We start from the raw sequence: 10,312 nt of genomic DNA on the forward strand, positions 1-10,312 counted from the left end.
CTGTCTGTGCTACTGGTGTTATGTTCAGGAAGCTGTCTCCTGTACCAATTCGTTCAAGGGTACCACCCACTTTCTCTTCTATGAAATTCAGTGTGGCTGGAGTTATGTTGAGGTCTTTGATCCATTTGGACTTAAGTTTTGTGCATGGCGATAGACATGGATCGATCTGCATTCTTCTACATGCCAGTCTCCAATTTTGCCAGCACCATTTGTTGAAGATGCTTTCTTTATTCCATTGTATATTTTTAGCTTCTTTGTCAAAGATCAGATGTTCGTACGTGGGTGGGTTAATACCCGGATTTTCAATTCGATTCCATTGGTCTACCTGTCTATTTTTGTGCCAATACCAAGCTGTTTTCAGGACTATAGCTCTATAATAGAGCTTGAGGTCAGGGATGGTGATGCCTCGGGACGTTGCCTTGTTGAACAGGGTTGTTTTGGCTATCCTGGGTCTTTTGTTTTTCCATACAAAATTGATTATTGTTCTTTCAAGGTCTGTGAAGAATTGTGCTGGGATTTTAATGGGGATAGCATTGAATCTGTAGATTGCTTTTGGCAGAATTGCCATTTTTACTACATTGATCCTACCTATCCAAGATCATGGGAGATCTTTCCATTTTCTGAGGGCTTCTTTAATTTCTTTCTTTAGAGATTCAAAGTTCTTACGATACAGGTCTTTCACTTGTTTGGTTAGCATTACCCCAAGGTATTTTATGTTGTTTGTGGCAGTTGTAAAGGGTGATGTTTCTCTGATTTCTCTTTCAGCCCTTTTATCATCTGTATATAATAGGGCTACTGACTTTCTTGAGTTGATCTTGTAGCCTGCCACTTTGCTGAAGATGTTAATCAGCTGTAAGAGTTCCCTGGTAGAGTTCTTTGGGTCATTGATGTAAACTATCATATCGTCTGCAAACAGTGAAAGTTTGACCTCTTCCTTCCCAATTTGTATCCCCTTGATCCCCCTTTGTTGTCATATGGCAATAGCTAGAACTTCAAGTACCATGTTGAAAAGGTATGGAGAGAGTGGACAGCCTTGTTTTGTTCCTGATTTTAGAGGAATTGCATTGAGTTTCTGTCCATTTAGTTTGATGTTGGCTGTTGGTTTACTGTATATGGCTTTTTATTATGTTTAAGTATGTCCCTGTTATCCCAGATCTCTCCAAGACCTTTATCATGAAGGGGTGTTGGATGTTGTCAAAGGCTTTTTCAGCCTCTAGTGAGATGATCATGTGATTTTTGTTTTTCAGCTTGCTTATATGGTGGATTACGTTGATGGATTTTCGTATGTTGAACCATCCCTGCATCCCTGGGATGAAACCTACTTGATCGTGGTGAATGATTGTTTTGATGTGTTCTTGGATCCGATTTGCCAGTATTTTATTGAGTATTTTTGCATCAATGTTCATGAGGGATATTGGTCTGAAGTTCTGTTTCTTGGTTGTATCTTTGTGTGGCTTGGGGATCAAGGTTATTGAAGCCTCATAGAAAGAGTTTGGCAAAGACCCTTCTGCTATATTGTGTGGAACACTTTGAGAAGAATTGGTATAAGCTGTTCTTTGAATTTCTGGTAGAATTCTGCAGTGAGGCCATCTGGACCTGGACTTTTTTTGGTTGGGAGACTTTTGATGACAGCTTCTATTTCCATAGGGGTTATAGGTCTATTTAAATTGCTTATCTGTTCTTGATTTAGTTTTGGCAAATGATAGCTGTCCAAGAAGTCATCCATTTCCTTTAAATTTTCGAATTTTGTGGAGTACAGGTTTTCAAAGTATGACCTAATGATTCTCTGGATTTCCTCAGAGTCTGTTGTTATGTCCCCCTTTTCATTTCTGATTTTGTTAATTTGCATGTTCACTCTCTGCTGTTTGGTAAGTTTGGACAAAGGTTTGTCTATCTTGTTGATTTTCTCAAAGAACCAACTCTTCGTTGCATTGATTCTTTGTATTGTTTTCCTGGTTTCTACTTTGTTGATTTCAGCCCTCAATTTGATTATTTCCTGGCGTCTACCCCTCCTGGGGGAGTTTGCTTCTTTGTGTTCTAGAGCTTTTAGCTGTGATGTTAATTCTCTGGTATAACTCTTTTCCTGTTTCTTCATGTTAGCACTTAGTGCTATGAACTTCCCCCGTAGCACTGCTTTCAAAGTGTCCCATAGGTTTGGGTATGTTGTGTCTTCATTCTCATTGAATTCCAGGAAGTCTTTAATTTCTTTTTTTATTTCCTCTTTGACCCAGGGATGGTGCAGTTGAGCATTATTCAATTTCCATGAGTTTGTAGGTTTTCTGCAGTTTGTGTTGTTGTTGTATTCTAATTTTAAGGCATGGTGGTCTGATAAGATGCATGGAGTTATTCCAATTTTTTTTGTAGCTGCTGAGGTTTGATATGTTGCCAAGTATGTGGTCGATTTTTGAGAAGGTTCCATGTGGTGGTGAGAAGAAGGTATATTCTTTTTTATATGGATGAAATGTTCTATAGATATCTGTTAATCCCAGTTGGGTCATTACTTCTATTAGACCCTTTGCTTCTTTGTTGAGTTTCTGTCTGGTATTCTTGTCTAGTGGTGAGAGTGGTATGTTGAAATCTCCCACTATAACTGTGTGGGGCTTTAGATGAGATTTAAGTTCTAATAATGTTTCTTTAACGAATGTGGATGCCTTTGTATTGGGGGCATAGATGTTCAGGATAGACACTTTATCTTGGTGGGTTTCACCTGTGATGAGTATGTAATGACCTCCTTTATCTCTTTTGATTGATTTTATTTTAAAGTCTAGTTTGTTAGATATTAGGATTGCTACCCCTGCTTGTTTCTTGGGTCCATTTGATTGAAAATTTTTTTCCCAACCTTTAACTCTCAGGTAATGTCTGTCTTTGAGGGTGAGGTGTGTTTCTTGTATGCAGCAGAAGGAAGGGTTCTGTCTTCGAATCCATTCTGCTAGTCTGTGTCTTTTTATGGGTGAGTTAAGGCCGTTAATATTGAGGGATATTAATGACCATTGATTGCTCATCCTTCTTTGATTTGCGATGGTTGTTGGTGGTGGAATTATGGGTGGAATTTCGCCCCTTTGTTCTTTTGGCTGTTGGTAGAGAGGGATTCTCTAATGCTTATGTTTTTCTGGTTGTAGTTAGCTTCGTTGGGTTGGAGTTTTCCTTCCAAAATTTTCTGTAGGGCTGGGTTAGTGGACACATATTGCTTGAATCTAGTTTTGTCATGGAATATCTTGTTTTCTCCGTCTATAGTGATTGAGAGCTTTTCCGGGTATAGTAGTCTGGGCTGGCACCCATGGTCTCTTAGTGTAGGTAGAATATCTATCCAGGACCTTCTGGCTTTCAGAGTTTCCATGGAGAAATCAGGTGTAATTCTGATAGGTCTGCCTTTATATGTTACTTGACGTTTTTCCTTAGCTGCTCTTAATATTTTTTCTTTATTCTGTATGTTTGGGGTCTTGATTATTATGTGGCGAGGGGATTTTTTGTGGTCCACTCTATTTGGTGTTCTGTAGGCTTCTTGTACCTTCATTGGCATGTCTTTCTTAAGGTTGGGAAAGTTTTCTTCTATGATTTTGTTGAATATGACTTATACCACCCTGAACGCGCCCGATCTCGTCTGATCTCAAATCTATCTTTTAAGTTGTTAAGCAAGGTCTGAACCAATTCCATTCCTTCAACAAGCATTTTTTTTCTTCTTGACAGGTCATGTTTTATTATTTGATGTGTGAGAGCCGACAGTTTTACCTTTGTCTCCTCCCATGTTCAGGCTATATATAGGAATGCCATAGGTAAATCTAGTTGATTCCTCCATTGCTTTCTTCAACCAAGTACAAATAAGTAAACCCCTGCTCACCCAGAAATTCAAACCATGCAAGCCCTTGCCCTTCCCCGCCACGAACACACACCTTAATTACCCAGTTTCAAATTTTATTTTAATTGTATGAAATAAAGATTTTAATTATTAAATTCACAAGTATGTCTGCAGTGTGCTTTGATCATTTTACTTCTTATTAGGTTTTCTTTTTCCATGTCTTTTCCTTTTCTTTTACACATACATAGCAGAAGTCCTTTTATTTTCATATCCTTTCATCTTCCTGACTCCATATTTGAAAACAAAATTTTCTAAAACTCAATCTACATTTTGTGTATGTGTCTGTGGAAGGGATGGTCATCTCTAACATGTTAATTAAATATTAGTTAGGGATCCATCTTTTTGTTCAGGACACTACAACCAATTCTAGCACTATTTATACCTGTATCTTTTGATGCTTCTCTGGATGCATTATATCAATAACCAGAATAGTTACTACTATCTCATCTCACAATTGTGTGGAAAATTCATTACATGAGTGCCAATAGCAAATAATAAACTCAACAGTACTTCCTTCCCAAGCACTGGAATCACCACTAACCAAACATAGGACTACTCTCTCTTGAGATCAGGCAGTGTTCTATCCCTCCATTCATGATTACATTTTCAAGTCATCCATGCTCATTAGTGTTGGGAAGAGACAAAATCTTGTTGTGCCACCCACATATAAGGTTTGTTTAAGGATAGATGAGAAACTGTGATCATACCTCAATCCCATTGTGCATGGGTACAGCAGCTGATAGAAAATGGTAGAAAAAAATTCATTACAAAATACATTAAAGAGGCAAGAAATAATAATGTCAGGAAACTACTTGGGGTACAATAGTGACATGAGTGATTTTACCTATGATTTGCTAATAAATATTTTTCATAATCTGATAAGAAAATAACCAAAGAATCAACAATAGAATGTAATTTTTTGGTCTATAACTGAATGATACCCATTGGGGTATCCCTGTAGGTAACTCTACGTTCCTAAGAAAATACTATAGCATTTGGCTTGAGGTACGACACAGTTGGCAGAATATCCATTGAAATGTTTTGCCTTTCAGCTGAAAAAAGTTCCTCTAACAAACTGGATGTTAGAATAACTCCGCAGCACCCTTGGCTATATCTATAGTTCATTATCTACTCATTACAGGGAACCTGATGGGAGCTAGGGAAAGGAATTCAGAGGAAGTATTCATGTTTTATTGATTGCCAACTGAGCTCAGGACTCTGATTTCTCACACTTTGGGATATTTTGTTGGGAAAATAAGCATAGTCAGTCCTGTGTATATGCCCTCTTCCTTCTGGTGCAATTGATTCTGGCACAGTACAAAGCTAAGCTTCTTCTCCAATTAGGTTCTCATGAGCCACTTCCACACACAATCTAAGGTGATGCTTTTAATAATCCTGTTGTTATTGTCTTGGAGGACAGGAAACACACTGTGTTTATTCAATGCCTCTTAGGATGAATGAGAAGACTGAGGTTCAAATAATTTAATTGGCTTGGCCATCTTCTCATAGCCAGTGGGTGGCAGAGCTTAGGATGAAATGTATGTAATTGATGTCTTCAGTGTTATTTTATAATTTTTCCAACAATACTGTATACACTATATTCCAGTTTCTAGATGCAAAATAATAATATCTTTCTTTTACCTGTTCTTCTATTAATAAGCACTTAGTCTGGAGCATTTCCAGATATCATGAGATAATTGAGTATATGTTTATCTCAGAATATACTAGGATAGTAACTTGGGGAAGGAAATAAGAGTGCTCATGATAGAGCAAAGGACAGAAGTTTGGAGGGTTCATTTTGACAAGGAAACATCTGGGTAAAGCTGATGAACTATCTTCAGGAACTAGGAGATGATCAGCATTCAGAGGCACATGCACATAGAGCCAAGGAGAAAATGGTTACCACAATGGACTTTACTGTCAGAAAGGATGAAAACAATTAACTTTAGATTAAATATTCCATTTGTGAGTCTCAGTTTCTATGTTTAAAAATGGACCTAATAACTACAATATCTTAGTATTTGTCAAAATATATCTTTTCAACAGTGACACGCATATTTGAAGGAGGTTTCACATGGATATACATTAAGTATCCCACTATTGTAATTATTTTGTCTCAATGCACAATTGTTAACTAAGTACCTTTATATTATTTGAACATAGACACTAATGGCAAAACTTTGAATTGTAGCAAGGTATGTAATAACTAAGTTATTTTATTAAAATTTTCATTTGTTTCATATATTTTGATCAATTCTCTTCCCTTCATTAGGGTTTTCCTCATCCCCCTGCATCCCTAAAATAAAACTTCATGTTCTTTTACAAAATAAAAATCCAAAACCAATACTCAAACAAAATGACAGCACCAAACACCACAACAATAAACAAATACCAAGGAGTCAATTCTGTATGGGTCAAGTACTTCCAAGTCTTTTTAACTAATTTTGCTCAAGAAAACATAATCTGCCCTTGTATATTAGTTGCAAAATATTTAAGTACATTTTGAGATGCACACAGTGACTTTCAAAAATGATGATTTTCATATTATTTACTGATAAAATAAAAGTGAATAAGATGAAGGAGGATGAAAAGATAAGAAAAAAGGAAAGAACAAAAGTAAAGAAGTAGATAATAAAAGTTAAGAGACTGTTTCTCAGAAAATGTTTTCAAAGGAAAATATAGCAAAGGCGCATGTTCTGGTATAATCAACAACAAAAAGTGATACCAAATGACAGGTGTAAATGTCAGACTACTAGACTAAAGAATCATCACTCATTCACAGATTCTGGTTGATCTGTAAACAACAGGAATCTATTTCATGTTCATTTGAATTTCAATTATATTGTGTTTCCACTAATGTGTATTATTCCCTGATTAAGCCATGAAATTATGCTGCAAAACGTATTTCTTCAAATACCACAAATTAATGTGATCCATATGTATGAACCTATATCACATGTGTGATTTATTATTGCATCTTAAGTGACAATAAGTATTTGAAACATGAAAGATACGAGACTGAATGAAACTTTAAGAAATGACAGGGAATTTTATGTGTGTGGAAAATGGAAAAGCCAGATACACATAGAATTTCACATCTACACATGTGGACACCAGCTGTAAGTGGAACACTTTCTAAAGCTCACACAGTATTCTATGTTGTATTCTTTTAGATCTCAGCTCATCAAAGCAATTGAAACATGATGAACATGCCACCTTACAACATAAAATAAGAAAACTAAGCAGCACCATGAGATAATTTGCTTAGAAGGCATGTCCATTTCTAACTTATTTTTTATTTTAGTAAGTGTTTATTAGTCACCATTATGTGTGAGGCATGTGGTTTCCAACTAAGAATATTTTATTGTTGAAGTCATTTTATGTACTAAAACTCGCATAAGTAAATAGAAGCCATGGATGCTTTTACATGCCCCACAGTGATACTCTGACTCTACTTGCAAAATTTAAAAAGAATCATCTGGCCCCAAACCTCTATAGTCTTCTAGCTCAAAATCTCTCTGTTAAGAGTTGTGCTACTCTTCATGAAATGTGGCAGCAATAGTGAGTACAACTGATAATATTTGTTGTGTATATTCTAGTATGTCGTAGCTGAGAATTGCATGACCCATACCATGATGAATGGGCTTCATAAACATTAGCACCATAAAAATTAGTTTCTAAATGTCTAAGATCCTTTTCCTGTTTCAAATCAGTGTTGAATCTGTGTACAGGTGTCTTACTTAGATCAAGACTTTCATAAGCATATCAGGGCTCGGCTTGTTTCTGGTAGATAATACCTAATCCATTCCATTAAAATGAATAATCCATTATCAGATAATGAGTATAGCTTTAAATCTGAAATCAGTGTTCCATGAATATTCAAAATCAGCATTAAAATTAAATAGAAATACAATTTATAATCTGATTTGTATTACTTCTCTATTATATTTTCCTGTTATGAACTGAATGACTTTGCCAGGTATCAGTTTTTTCTTGTATAATTCACTGTATATATTTTACTGAGCATCAAAAGTGTAAGATTGAGTTACATTTCAAAATTGTAAATAAGAATAGTTGAGACCGGGTGTTGGTGGCACAGGCCTATTAATTCCAGCAATTGGGAGGCAGAGGCCAGAAGATCCCTGTGAGTTTGAGGTCAGTCTGCTCTTCAGAGTGTGTTCCAGGACAGGCTCCAAAACAACAGAGAAAAAACCCCTGTCTTGAAAAATGCAAAAAAAAAAAAAAAAAACAAGTTGATTATTCCATCAAACAAATGCAAACTCTTCAATTGAGATGTAGACCTCTAATTATCAGAAGCCTAGAAGCCTAAATGCCAGTGAAAGAATACAATCCACAACAGTCAGAGCAATGTGGCACCACCAGAACTCATCTATCCGATGGCAGCATGAACTGAATACTCCATGACAGCTGAAGAACGAGGAAATGATGCTAAAAGCTAGAAAGCACAGGGCAGATGTCTTGTAGACTCAAAGAGACCATGGAAACCAGTCCAGATTACTATCCTCAGCAAAAGTTCCATTACCATAGATGGAGAAAACAATATATTTCATGATACAGTCAACTTTAAACAATATCAAACAACAAATCCAGCCTAATAAAAGATATAGGACGAAACACTCCAACACAGGGAAGTTAACTTTACCCATGAAAACAAAGACAATACACAATACCACACCAGAAACACCCTAGGTGAGGAAGCACACACACCCTCACAATACACTACCACCACCTTCATCAGCAACAAAGTAGCAGGAATTAATTACCATTGTTTATTAATATCTCTCAATATCAATGGATTCAATTCCTTAACAATGAAACACCTGCTAAGAGAATGGATATAAAAACAGAATTGATCCTTTTGCTGCATACACGAAACAGACCTTAACATCAAAGACAGACTTTATCTCCAAGAAAACTGTTGCAAAAAGTTTTTACAACAAAGTGGTCCCTGGAAATCACCTGATGTAGCTAACCTAAAATTTAACAAAATACACTTCAAATCAAAGTTGATAAAAAATTTCACCAAGATGATGTTTCAATATTAAACACCTGTGCCTCAAAGGCAATGTCAACCACATTTTTAAAACAAACATTATTGGTGGGAGACTTTAACACCCAATCATCATTAATGATTAGTTCATTCCGTAAGAAACTAACCAGAGAAATAATGAAGCTAAGAGGCATTATGACTCAAATGGGACCCAAAAGATACTACCAGAACATTTCAACCAAACAAAAAACAATATAACTTCTTCTCAGCACCTCATGCGACCTTCTCTAAAAATGGCCACATACTTGGTCACAAATCAAGCCTCAACAGATACAGATAGAAATAATCCCCCATATCCTATCAAACCACGAAAGATGAAAGCTGGATATTAAGAACAATATAAACAACAGGAAAGCTACAAACTCATGCAAACTGGATAACTCTCTACTAGATAATTACTGGGTCAAGAACAAATTTTTAAAAAGAAACTAAAGACTACCTAAAAATCAATGAAACTGAATGTACAATATACCAAAACTCGTGTGATCCAATGAAAGCACAGCTAAGAGGAAGTTAATAGCACTAAGTGTCTTAAAAAATCATTTACAGAGATCTAATACTACCAGCTTTACAGTTGCTAGTCTCTAGGACAAAAGAAGCAAACATACCCAAGAGAGATAGCTGGCAAGAAATAATCAAACTGAGGTCTGAAATCAATGAAATAGAAACAATGTGACCAATGGAAAGAATCCATAAAGCAAAGAGTTGATTCTTTGATAAAATCAATATGATAGACAAACCATATGCAATACTGCAGACATTCAAAGAACCATATTCAACTTCATATGCAAAAACACTATGATAGGTGCAACAATCACACAAAATATAAAACTGTTTGGCTGTATCACCATCCCTGATTGTAAGCTGTACTACACAGCTGTAGTAATAAACATTACATGGTACTGATATAAAAACAGATACATTGATCAATGGAACTGAATCAAATACTCAAACATAAACCCACGTACTTACAAATACTTGGTAAGAAAGCAAGAAATTTAAAAATGAAAAAATTAGCACAGATACTGAGATCAGCAATTAATAAATGGGACTTAACGAAACTGAAAAGCTTCTGCAAGGTAATAGCACTGTCAATAGTAACAAAAAAGCAGCACAAATAATGGGAAAGGATCTTCGCCAACTGTACATCTGACAGACAGTATTTTGATCTCCAAAATCAAAAAAAGACATAAAGAAGATATATAACAAAACACCAAACAATCCAAGTAAAAATGGTATACTGCTCTAAAGAAAAAAGCCTCAGCAGAAGACTCTCTAATGGCCAAGTACACTTCAAGAATTGTTCAACATCTGAGGAATGTAAATCAAAATGTCAATGAAAATCTATCTAACTTCTCTCAGAATGGCTATGATCAAAACCACCA

The sequence above is a fragment of the Mesocricetus auratus genome, unplaced genomic scaffold (assembly GCF_017639785.1).
Source record: "Mesocricetus auratus isolate SY011 unplaced genomic scaffold, BCM_Maur_2.0 Super-Scaffold_100714, whole genome shotgun sequence".
Lineage (NCBI taxonomy): Eukaryota > Metazoa > Chordata > Mammalia > Rodentia > Cricetidae > Mesocricetus > Mesocricetus auratus.